A 13885-nucleotide genomic window follows, 5' to 3' on the forward strand; every position below is an offset into this window, starting at 1 on the left:
TGTGATTGCAGATGTGTGTGGAACTCTGGGATCGGTGTGCGGTACAGTAAATGGAATTCCTGGATCTTATAACGGTGACACGGGATGACACTTTGATTTTTACTGAACTGCAAGATTCTTTCAAGATGTGCATTTAATGTTACGGATAGATGCCTTGGAAAAATACCTGTGTACCCTTTGGGTAATTTTAATCTCGCGCTTCAGTTGCCTTGTGCTCCTACCTCCTATCCCTTTTGATCTGTTACAGGTGGTCCTGCATTTGCATTTTGAATACCTCGGGCAGGTACCTGTGGCTGTTTTACCCGTAGTCTGTCTGTCTGTCATCAAACCTACGGCCATATGGTTAAAAGTAAAAATAGGACTAGAAAATGTACTTGTGATGCGGTAGTGTCGGCAAGGAGACCAGAATGCTGCAGTTTAAGTGCCCATGTGCGTTTATTTACAACCTACAGAAACAACCACCACAGACAGTCCACCGCACCCTTCCTTTATCACAATTCCTCCCCAACACCCGGGATCACCCTTTACATATACCTGTCCCCATGTATTTTTGCAGGGAGGTATTTAACTCGCTTCCTGCCACCCAATACTTTCTCTCTCTCTCACACACACAGAGTCAAGTGGTTCAGGGTCACACAGAGTCATGTGGTTTCCTACACGTTTTGTATTAAATTACAATTTAATGTAATGGTACAAACTTTCCCCTAGTGTCTGCTTATATGTGGACTGTAAAATCTAGTCCAGATCCAAGCTAAATATTACCTTGAATGCTTGCTATCTGTAGATGTGAGTAGTTATAGTGCAGTGTTTCTCACTCCAGTGATAACTCAATGAAGAAAGAGGTTCTGTTGCATTAATACTATACAGCATCCCCTCAGGAATGCTACAGGAAAGGTTTTTCTGGAAGTGCAAACCACAATTCCAAGGCTTACTCATCCTGTAAATACGGAATGACTGCTCATTAAAATAGAAACTTAAGACTTGTGTACTGTTGGACATTGATTTTTCAGAACCTTAGACCCTATATTAGTTTAAAAAGTGGAGGTATTAAGATCTGCCATAATTTAAATCAATTGACTAGCTCTAGTACACTTTAGCCCTGGGAACAGTCTAGCTCCTTTTCTCTAAACTCTCCCCAAAGCCACGGTGTTTTCATTTAGTGTGGAGAGCAATACTCAGGCTGGTTTCACAGACAGGTATAGTGTATATTAGTGCTGGGACAAAAATATCTGAATATTTTTAAATCTCTTTTGATATGTATTTGGATACAAAAATCAGATGTTTGTACTAGAAATAACAAAAATACCTTGCACTTATTGACCACCTTACCAGAAGTTGCGCGACACTTTAAAAATGGCAAATGAAAAAGAGCTCTGTGTGATATGGGAGGTTCATATATTAAAATTTTTTAAAAAAGACGGGATCAACACAGCAGCTCTTGAGCCTCTATTTAAAAGTTTTACACAGCAAAAAGTAAACAAATCAGATCTCTATGGAAGGCCATCTGGGTCAAAATGTGTTATGCTGCTTTAGAGCGAATCAGAATCTCATGGGACAAAAAAGACGTAATTCTTGAATGCCTCGTTTACTGTGCCAAATTTGTTGCATAGTGATTTTTATATAGATTTTATATATTATGTATTTTTTGTTGCAACTTTGTTATGTGGAGTGTAATACAACGCAATTTCTAGGTTTGTTTTATTTGAAGCGTTTAAAACCTACATTTTCCATTTGCTTGTTCAGCTACAAAAAGTTAAAGCACTGTGAAAACTGATTTTTTTTTTTTACAGTTGAATTGCTTGAGTTCCCCCATTTGTCCCCAACCTTGCTTCCGTTCTTTAAAGATACTTAGTGCTGAAAGGTTACAGTAAAAAAGTGCTTAAACATATTCACAAAAGCCTTCAGAAGAATCATCTACAACTTTGGCAAGTTGAATATACTTTCATTCTTTATCCAGCCTCTGAAGGCTGACGTTTTTCAAAGACCTACAGTACTGTAGATAATACATTCCAACTAAATATTTTTTATTTTGCTAGTAAAAAGAACCAACAGCTTTTTTACTTAAGCCCCTTTCACACTGGCACTCCTACCTGGGTCTGGCTACCCAGGCCATGGTCCTGTGTAGTGTGAAACCACGTACCTAGGTTATAACTGGGTTGACTTGGGTCATAGCAACCCACCTCAGTATGTGGTTTGACATACTTTGACCCGGGTTGAGTGAGACCAAATGCATGACAGCCATTCGTAAGCCAACGAAATAACAAACAACCATGCCTGCGTGAAGGTTTCACTTTCACAAGGAACATTTCTGTTTAGCCATATTTTTGTTGATTTGAGACACACACCATGAGCCAGATTGCAGCAGGGATGAAGAAACATTTGCTCTAATCAAGATTTGGGCCGACGGTTCAATCCGGAATAGTTTGGATGGAAGCGTCCCTAACAAACTGCTTCTGGGGCACTGACACGCAAATTGTGTGCTTACATCCTGCTGACCTGGCTAGGTTCTGACCCAGGTAGAGCATGCCAGTGTGAAAGAGTCTTAAGCTTGTTTGTATTGTATGAACTTATAGCAGCTAGCAAAATCAATAAACCTCTGCATATTGCATTACATTGAATAACACTCATGTAACAGTTTGCTGTATTAAATTCAGCATATCTGCCAAGGCATTCTTCAGACCACAAACATGTTGCCTGTGTCGCACACAGACTATTTTATTTAATTACCAGTATTTTCATTCCTGGGGATTAGTCTCCCAACTATCCCAATATAGTTCACTATTAATGGAAGTAGAGGTGCAACATTACAATAGTAGATTGTAGATAAAAACTTCCATTCTTTATTATGTATTACTTAAAAGAACAAAGTTAAAAAGAGAGCAATGTTTTGGTTAGATGGCCTTCGTGACAGGCTGACGTTTTCAAGAAAATGCATCGAGAAAGCATTTTTGTGGTTAAAACATGCATTTGGTTATTACCTGTTTAATTCAGTGGGTTTCAGGTTTGTGCCTTTTGACCTTTTTATTTTTTCTGAAGAGTATTTCTTAGCCATTTGAAAGCCCTAAACACTACATCTCAGGCATTTATTAGGTACTTATTTGTGACTAATTAGCACATAATACATCCTGTATAGCCTCCTAATAAGGCTTTGTTAGGTACTTCTGCTTATTCTCAAACATGTCTTACTAACAGGTTACTGGGCATTTAATGAAGGATGTGCATGCCTTACACTGAAGTGAAGACTGTTCTTGGTCACTTGTAACTTTTCTGCTTTTTAAAATGTATTTATTTTTCCATAAATATAGCAGGTACCATTTTAAACACCGCTAGTTTTTTTACATATGGCAGATTGCTCAAGTGCTAAATCAGTTTGTTTGTTCTATTGTTATTAGAAAATATCCATACCCTATGTGAGGCAGTTAAGACGTTTTTGTACATATTTTATAAATATTTAAAGCTAAAGACCCAGAGGAAGTAATTGAAAGGTACAACAAGATGTTAAACATCTTTTGCTTCCACTGCAGTATAAAAATTATTATTTTTTGAATACCCCATTTAAAAAAAAAAAAAAAAAAAAAGTGCTTGTGTTATTTGGCTATATGGTAGGCTTGTTGTAAGTTGACTATGCCAGGCAGTTGAGATATTTTTTGCCCTAGGGCAGTGGTTCTCAATCCTGGGCTTGGAGGACCCCTGTGTCTGCTGGTTTTTGTTCCAGCTAAGATCTCAATTACATAATCAAATCTTTAATTGAACGAATTATTGTCTTGTTTAGACCTTTCAATTGTTTTCATCTCTTAAACAGGTGGAGGTAGTTCCAGTAAGTGTCAAATTAAGTAACTGACAGCTCAGCTGGATTGAAAACCAGCAGACACAGGGGCTGTCCAAGACCAGGATTGAGAACCACTGCCTTAGGGGATTGCACCACCCTGTCACAACTGCTTCCACCTGTTGGTGCTGTACCTGTTTAAGAATGCAGAATGTATCTAACCTTTTTTTGGAAACAATATCTCCAATTTAAGATTGTATGTTTTACAGGGAAAATAATTAAATAACAATGTGTTACAAGTTTTAACAGTTCTTAAAAAAAAAAAAAAAAAATCCTGATAAAGGATTTTGTCGTTTCCTTTTCCCTTTTAACCTTTTATTTTTTTGTGAGGTTCATTGAGCTTCATGGGGTGCCTGGAGTCTTCACTTCAGTATACAGGTTGAATAACTGATTAAAGATACCCTGGTGATTAATTGCTTCTTTGTGGATTATTTGTTAGATCAAAACTGTATTAATGACTTATATGCTGCTAATAAGTTCTTAATGAAAATTAAACCTTTACTTAGTAGGGGCTGCAAAACTCTTTACTAGTGACTAACATCCACCTAATAAGCTTGTTATTTGAAATAAAGTCCAACACTGGGATAGAGTGTTATCAATGCATGGTCCACTTTGTTTTGCTTAAGTACAAGGCATGCACATCCTCTTAAGTGCCCAGTAACCTGTTAGTAAGGCATGTTTGAGAATAAGCATACTAGCTATCTAACTTTAGGAGGCTATACATGATGTATTAGGCGCTAATTAGTCACAAATAAGTATAATTAAATGCCTAATATGTAGTGCTTAAAATAAAATGTTGTCGAAAGTCGGTTCTCCCTTATAAAAGGCTAACATTGTAAAAGCATACAAGCGTGTGAATCATGGGGAAGCAAGCATTGTGAAGCTCTGAGAGGTATGGTAATGCGAATTAAGAAACACGTGGTAAACTATGGTATATGCATATGATAATCAGGGGAAGAATTCAAAATTACCTTGCAAATAATTTTCAGTGGTAAATCAGAGGGCTCTGTCATGCATTAGGATTCCAAAATTTGTTACCCTATGATAAACAAACATTATTCTCCCATTCACAGAACCGCTTGCTGATTTGGTTAACAAACCTGTGACAAACCAGGGTGCGCTTGCCACGTGCAGGATCGTCTACACTTCGTGTGTAAAAAGGAACAGCACTCCGCAAGCACAGGTAGGTTTTTAAACAGGGCAGGCCTGTATGTTTGTTTATTTTTAACACAAAACCTAATAAACAAAACCCAACTCCTTAGTGCTAACTAATAGTTTAGAACTGAAATGTTACCAGACAGCTAAGCTATTTGCCGGTCCCAAAAACCCATATACTTTTATAGGTGGATCAAAACACTGTACCTTCTCTTTGTTCCAGCTCCCTAGTAGTCTCTCTCTACCCACACTATTTACAGGCAGGGCTGCTGCTCTGCCACACAGCCTCAGAGCAGAAGCAGAATATTAAAAGCAAATCCCTTAAAAACTGCAAGTATACTTGGAGAATAAATTCTCCCTTGTTAAAATCTGGGCTTATATTTTTCCCACTCCGAAGAGTCCCTGTGCATTCAAGTCCCTCTAGGTTTCTGACTTCAAGAATGTTGTTTACAGTGGTTATATAAAGATGCATTAGCACTGTTGAGAGTCGATACACTAAACGGTACAGGATGAACGACATGGAGACATTAATGTATTACTAAAATGGCACATTGAATGGTTGCCAGCTGTATTTCTGCAGGATCTTCGATATTATCGCGACTGGTTTGATATTAGTATTCCTTTATCCTTTGTTATAAATCACTGTTGAATGGTTATTTTGTTGACATCAGGTTCAGGTGAACATTAATTATCACAGATCCGCTATTTGCATTGTAATACACCCCAGCCCAGCTAAACAAATTATTAATTTGTTTTCTTGCCGTTTTTAAATGATTTTGTTAGGTGCATCAACTTTAACTGGTCATACGTAAAAATGCAAGTTGAACATGCAGATTGACGGATGATGCAAACTTATGCTAAGGAAAGTCCATGGCGTGTTTCATTTGAAAGGTATAAATCCGTTCTCTAGATATATGAAAACATTTAGGTGTGACGTACAGTACAGACAAGTAGCTAGACAGACAACCTCTATTTACTATAAGATTATGCTACACTAAATAACTTGTACTAAAGAACACCATGGTGTATATTGATAATATCAATATTCTGGGATAAAGAATGTCTTCAGCAATTTTCATCACAATCAAATAAGCATCTATATCAGGGGTCTTCCAACTGTAGTATCTCTCACACTGCCGTTCATGTTTTTTTTTTTCTGCCTTTTCCATCGTACAGCTATAGCCTACTGTAGTAATTCATCTCGTCATACAATAAGTTATTTACATTTGTCATGATTAAGGTTAACGTATAAGGTTTGATATTTCTGTAGCTTTAATAATAATGTTAATAATAATTGGGAAGATGTTGAACACAAGAAAAACTTTAATATGCATTAGTAGAAGCATAACTGTACAGCAGCTTTATATTTACTGTAACTTTTTCGGTTTGTGACTAAATAAAACCTTAATGCCATGTTGCTGGTTTGTTTTGGTTCTTGGTTGTTAAGCCCGTTGCTAAGCAAATGACACGTATTACGTGGTGCACGAAATTGATGATTGGCCAGTTGCTGTGTTTTTGGACACTGCCCATCTTCTGAAAGCCGTTTTGTTTATGTAGAAAGAGAGTAGTGAATTATTCACATTTAAAAAAATGTTGCCAAAACCCACATTTATCCGTTTAAAAAAATAAAACCAAATCTTCTAAATAGGTCTTCAAGGGTGGTTTTTCGGTTATTATCGGTTAAACATCAAGCCCTAAGCATATTAGAAAACATGGCAAACCATTGTAATGTAGTGCAAATACAAAGTACATCTATGGTAAAACTGCACATTTACTGTGGTGAACTTTTAAAGGGGTTTGTAAAAATGTATGTGTAATATACAGACAGATGTTCGGACAGATAGCTAGGCAGCCTCCATAAACCCCCATAATATGATTCAGTCAATAACTTGTGTTAAAGTACTTAGGAAGTACTATCACAGATAGGCATTTCTAGACACATTCAGGAACACAGCCTGCTTTCATCTCACCAGGGGTCTGAACAAGTAAACCGAGCTCTGGTGGTTTCAATCCTGCTGCCATCACAAACGCCATCCAGACAAAACAGAAGTAGCAGGAGGATTACACGTCGTCTTCGAGTTATTTGAGATTTTTGCTAAACTCCAAATAGTTGCTGCAGTCACTGTCATTGCTTTGCTACATAATGCATATTCCTAGTCATGTATAGTTAGTTCTCTAAATACATGGAAAATGTGTGATGTTCAGTGCAGAGAAGTACCAGAACCCCACTTTACCCGTTGGTTTATGATGCATTCAATAACTGTACTTAAGAAGGTTGTTTAAAATATATTGATAATATCATAGACTGTGAATCTTCCAAAGCTAAATTTGTTTTCTATAACACAATAGTCAACTCGCAACCATCTAGCACCCTCAAATATCCGCTGCAAATGTAGTGTGCTACAGTTGAAGATTAGAACATACGTTTTGATTATGACCACTGGTTCTCAACCCGCGGGCCGCTGTGGCCCATGTGATCCTGGCAAAAAAATAAAATAAAATCTTGACAGGTTGTTAGAACGGAGCAGTTGAGTAGCTGGACGAGAGAGAAAATGGATCGGTTTGTTCACGGAGGGAAACGATCTTGTGTGACTTCAGAAAGCAGTGAAAGTAAAAAGGCAGATGAAGGAAAGAAGACGTGGCATTTCTTGTTGACCTCATTGGGCACCTAAATAAGCTGAATTTGCAACTGCAGAGTGAAGGAAAAGCAATTTACGAGTTAATGTGCGCTGTTGCCAGTTTTAAGATCAAACTTTTAACTGTTCATCGGTCAAATTAAAGAAGGAGACCTCGCACATTTCCTAGTGTTAAATGAAGCAGGTGAAGGTTCTCTGGAAAGTGATATGTAAATATGTGTATTTACACTTGTTTCTGAAATAAGAATTCTCACAGGGAACTACATACTACTCAGCAATGGGTACATTTCACTGAGATTATGAAATCCGTGAATAAAATACAGCCTTAGCTATTAACCATACACCACTGTGTCTTTTGTATCCCTGCCGTGTTATTGTTTTTTTTTTAACTTTTATTTTCAAACGCATGACCGTGAGACTATATGCAGAGGACTCGCGATATGTAAAGTGAACCTTTTTTTTAATAATTTCTCTTCACTTGACTGATAACAGTTCAGCTTTAGCCACGGGATTTGGGAAGGACAGCTTTTTGCTTTTCCGGTTCAACCTGTGTAATTTGAATGATATCTTACAAATCATTATCTATTTTTGCTTTCAAAGATGTACTGTTCTTTTTGCAGATTGATGTAATTTCCAACAATCATTTTACGCGAATTAAAACCCATACAGATCTGTAAAGGTTGCTTATCAAATGCGTATATCACCTTGGGAAGGTGACGCTTGTTTTCTTGCCAAGGTAATTTATATATTACAGGGTAATTTTCACCGGCTACTACAGTACTTCAAATGGCAGAATGTGCTGTTTCCTGTAGGATTACAGTGCTTCTTAAGGACTGATCATTTTATTATCCATTCTTCTAATTCCCTAAGAGAGATAAAAAGGCTTATGGTGAGGCTAATTGCTCATTAGTGTGAATGACAACCTATTATGGTGGTAATTGGTATCCGCTAAAAGCAGCAAAGAACGTAGGATGCATTTTAACAGGATTAGCCAACCTGGTATAATCAGTAGCATGCAAGTGGTGGTACCGGTATACCTGTTTACCATATTAAAAGCATAGCATACTGTAATAAAGCATATGGTAAAGCATATTAAAAAATATAGCAACAATAGTAAACTGCATTGTATAACCATGGGAAATATATGGGAAAACTGCAAACTTACCATGTAAAATGTACAGAAAACCTGTTCCCTGTTGACTAAAAATGTACTATTATACCTTTTATTACCATCTCTTCTCATGGACATTTTCATAGTGTAACCAGTTACACATAATTACTGGTACTTCTCCGGTACAGTTTACATTTTACAGAGATATTTTATTTGTTTTTGTCTGGCTGCGGCACAAAATATTATTTAAAGATCCTGCTATCGGACTCATTTGTTTCCTTCTCTGATGCCATTTTCTAGCAAATTGATATAGGGGGAAACCTCAGGGCATCCATGACTGAAGGTACCCCTTCCTCCAGGCTCTATGACGGTCAATTCCAGTTTCAGCCTAAACAAAACAAATTACATGGGAGAATAACACACAGAGCCTTTATGCACTTGCCGATGACGTATTAGTTGGGGGCAGATTCTCCTTCCTGAAAAGCAACCAAGTTTACAATTCATAATACAACATTGTTGTTTTGAATTGTTTTTTTTTTTTTTTTTTTTTTTAATTCTACTTAAATGTTGACATAATTGAACAACCTTGTGCCAAACAGTGCGTCAGTTTCCTTTGTGTTTCATCTTCCACGTACGTGCCAGTTTTCACTATTCTCTGACAGTGGTGTGCAAATTATTATTCTCCCTGCAGTAGGGAATTGGGAAAAGGTTTGTTGTGCTGAATGACCTTTTCGTGTTCCTATACAATTCTTTCAATTGTATGAGGAGTTTATCACAGTAGAGTATGCAGAATATTTTATTACATTAAAAGAACTAGAGAGTGTTAGTTTGTCTGCTGCTTTGTGGATGACTCAAACACACTTCATCAGTACTATAGTATTACACTTTTTCATCTCTTTGTTGCCACATTTTCATCTCTTTGAGCCCTTGAATAATAGGTGTTCCCTAACAACATGACAGAGGACCCTTTGTGAACTTACCAGTGGGAGTTGACTGAAAACTAAGTTTTAAATGTCCACATAATGGATATCTGATTTCAAAAGCAGTTGTTACTTCTGTATGTAAATGCTATGCTGGAACAGCAGAACTACAGTTTTCAATATGTCTGCTGTGCTGTACATTTCTGTAATTTTTGCCTGCCCAATGCTTATCTTGTGTAGATGTTGCAACAATATACTGCATAGTAATATTATGAATACATGTTGTGTGTTTTGTGAACTTGTCTACTTGACTTAGCTGTTTACAAGTGTTAGCTTGGAATCTGTTATTATGGTTTAAAGATTCAAAGCATGTTTTCTGTTGTTGGGAGTAGTACTCTTGCTTTTCATAAATTTTGACTAATGTAAATTGGTCTCAGCCAGTCTCCTCCTAGTTTTCTGTCCATCAGCTTTTCTTGAAGTTTTACCTTCCATGCTGTAATACCTTTTCTGGTTGGCTGTCTTTTACCATAGATATGGTTTGCTCTTTGAGCCACTATTTTGTAAATGTCTTCACTACCGCAGCTGGTTTAATATTTCTAACGCCTCTGTTATAGTGTGGCCAACTAAATACATTTATAAATCTCTGTATACAGTATTAAATATGCAGTTATAGAAATATATATTATCATTTTAGAACATGACATTTGGAAGTGCACTAAGTTTTTTATATATAAATAAAGTTCTCAATTTTCCTGCCCTACCTTTCAGGAAATCTATTGCTACTTAACTTTCTAGGTCTATTTAACCTCAGCAGTGTTTTCAGAGTCAAAGCGTCTTACAGGCTGAAAAGCATGCCAGTCATTGGTGGAACAGCTGGTTGGTTACTGGCATGAAGTAAGACTGTATGGGTGGGGATACTTTCACTCTCCAGGAAAGTGCAAGGCTGTCTGAAAGCAAGTCCTGCAAACAGATTTATTTAACCTAGTGTAGTACCAGATGCCTAGTTTTAAAGTAAAAATACATGTTTTCTTAAACATTTCTTTCAAATCTACACATTTTGAGATGTATAAAGTGAATGGATGCCATGGAATTAGTCTGCGTGCTACAATCACTATGTGCTGCAAGAGCTACATAAGGACTTTTGCCTCCTTGGTCCAAAGAGTTCATACCCTGATAGATGATCTATTGATAGGTGTACAATTGAAAAGCCAGCAGTATAATTAAGATGAAATAGTAGTCTAAACTATGATAGTGTGAGTTAAGTTGTCCAGCTTAAGTTAAATATTCAAGGGACAAGCAGAACAAATTACAAACTTTTGCAAATACAAATAACTGAGCAAGTGTTAGTGCCTGTGTCTCCAGTAAACACATTGCTGTTGAGTCCTCTGGGGCTTTAGTTGATGTGATATATTTCAGGAATTGCTGTTCTGTTAGTACTATGGGAAATATTTATCTGCAAGTAACATAGCAAACTGCAACCGGGACAAGGCAAGATGCCAAGTCAGCCATCAAGACGTTTGTTTCCCATGACTTCTACAGGCATTTACTAAAGAAATGAAGTTATTTGGAAAACTTAAATCCTGCCCAAGCTGAATCTCCCGAAGAAATATTTTAGAATATTTTAAACTCTGACTGACTGTTAGCATGACAAATGGCCTAAAATATCCTATAATGAATATGAATATAATGAATATAAGCAATTCAGCACATTGTATATTTCAAACACTTGACTGCCAGTTGAAGAAGTCTATGATCAGTAATACTAGTTCATGACTACAGGTACAGTCCTGAGTTCATCTAGAAACTAACCGCATGAAGTAGCCAATAAAAGAATGATCACACTAAGTATAAAAACACCAAAAAGGTAACATGTTACAAACTAAATTGTAATAACATGCAATACTTGTGAATGTACAATGGGTGAATTGAGGACGACTGAGGTAGAGCTATTAATAACTAGGTCTACTGTAATGACTTGAGGACTGAACTCAACATTTTGTAGCCATAGTATCTCCATTTAAGGCAGACCAGCAAAGAGGGAGTGATATTTCAGACATAGGGGAACGCTTTTCATCTGTAAACATTTGAAAACAACCTTTAAAGGCCTGGCAGCAAAAAAAAAAAGTGCTGTTTTCAACAGTTCTGGGCTATCTTCCAGTATTTCAGATATTTTCCTAACTTGGTTCACAAAACGGGGATTTGGAGCCCCTGGGGGTCACAGGTTTCGAGGGAAAGCACTACAGGCAGACCTACTCCTCTCTTTTAATCAGACCAATAAATCACAAGTACGTTTGTGTAACTGTAAGGATACAGACACCATTATATAATAGCACTGCAGCAGGAATTTGTTTTGGGAGGGTGGAAAAAGTTTGATAAGCACTGCTCTAAATACCTCCTGTAACCAATACTAAGCACGCCTGGATGGCATGTTTTGGTCACCCACTTTATTGGGTTAGGGTTTTACTTCCTAGGTCATGAGGTACAGTACAAACAGGTCTTTTAAAAAGTAACTGTAACTAGTTACAGTAACTTATTACTTTGAAAAAATGTATCTAGTTACAAATATTTACTTCTCAGGCACAGTTTACGTTTTATTTATTGGTTTGATCAGTGTGCAGTTCGGAATGTTTATTGAAGATCCAGCTATCGGCTGTTCCAACACCATTTTCTAATAAGATGATATAAAAAGCATGTTCATATGACATTTACGGTTTGACTTGCACTGTTGAAGCGATTGCTGATTTCTGTTTCTTTAAATGTAATTGTGTTATTTTTTTCACATAAAATGGATTCCATTGCCACATTTTGTTACCTGCCTGAAAAGGAGCTATTACAGTTACAAGTTACTGAAAAAAATTAGATATGTGTTCCATTTAATGCATTACTTATCAACAGTGGTTATAAGGCACTTCTGATTGCAAATCAAAACAAACAAATGTATTGCACTCACTGTAGACCCCAGAACCCTGTTAAAACACTAGTGTTGCACCAGGATTAAACTGTCCTGGTTCAACAAACTGCTATCGAGACATCGATTATTTCCAGCTATAATAATTTGAATAAAACACCACGACGAAATGTCAGCAAAATATTTGATGAGGAATGTTTTGTTATTACTTGCAGCAACAGGGACAGGATTGATATAAGCAGTTTAACTTAACATTGAGTTTACATGGAGGTTTGTAAAGGGATCTGTAAACAAAATGGAAGGGCAGTGTTTAATCTTCAACTGAAAAACTGCAAGAACGAATAACTTGTCTTCAGTCATTGAGGAAAGTCTGGTTTTCAGTTCCCTTCAATTCCCATCACCAATTACACCATGTAACAATTTTTTTTTTTTTTTTGTTCCTGGGTAGTAAGTGTTATTACCTAATTGCTTATGCCTCAAAAGTATAGAAAATAGCTATTATTTCCCACAGACTTTGCTTTTGTGACCAGGACAGTGATATTTCAAAATATCACTATTTCCAATGGGAAAACGAGCAAATATGTGTCTTTTCGTTCACATAAAGTCAGGAAAAAACAACCTATGAATCCAAATTAACATGTATTTATACTAATGTAATACAAAAATGACTACAAAAGATTTAGAAGTGAGTAGTTTTTTGAGATTTACGATTATACTGTATTTACAGTATAATATATAGTGCTTTTATCATTTGTAATGATTCATGTCCAAACAGTAATTTAAGAGTTCCTTTATTTGATTTCAGTATTCAAGAGTTACACACATTATTTAAACATTATATTTATACAAAATAATGTAGCACTAGTTATTACAGAAGTAAAGGTAGCAGTCAATTACCTATCCCTCCTGGGAGCGCCTCAGCCACATCTTCAAGGTCACTGGGAGGACTTGGATCGCATCTCTAAAAGTGTTTCTCCTGTGAGGTACAATCTTGGCGTGTTGCCAACTGGCCATATTAAATTCTACACAACAGCAGTATTTTTGCTAGTAAGTGGGGTGCATGTTGAGTTCTTTTTAAGTACACCTTCTATGGTGAATACATAGTTTCATGTGAAAAGTATAGCGAAAATGCAAAATTACAATGCACATTTACTGTGGTAAACGTCTATTCAAAATAAATCTCCCGTCTGCCTTTTAAACTCACTTCAGCCTCATCACTCTGGAGAGAGGTTTGCACTGCCTTTCAGTTCGGCACCTCTGCCAGCGACTCGCACCTTTCTCCATTGCGTTTGACTCCCTGTCTCATTACATGCTGTTCGTTGCCTGTGG

General features: G+C 36.8%; 1 protein-coding gene across 1 annotated transcript in view; it reads left to right on the forward strand.

The window, feature by feature from the left end:
* The window catches only part of LOC121325201 (sorbin and SH3 domain-containing protein 1), a 198050-nt gene that overhangs the window by 23167 nt on the left and 160998 nt on the right, over positions 1 to 13885 (forward strand). Inside the window, exon 2 of the mRNA XM_041267551.1 lies at positions 4900 to 5009. The gene's annotated coding sequence lies outside the window, so the exon portion shown is untranslated. The remainder of the gene's footprint in view (positions 1 to 4899; positions 5010 to 13885) is intronic.

This window comes from Polyodon spathula, chromosome 13 (assembly GCF_017654505.1).
Source record: "Polyodon spathula isolate WHYD16114869_AA chromosome 13, ASM1765450v1, whole genome shotgun sequence".
Taxonomy (NCBI): Eukaryota; Metazoa; Chordata; class Actinopteri; order Acipenseriformes; family Polyodontidae; genus Polyodon; species Polyodon spathula.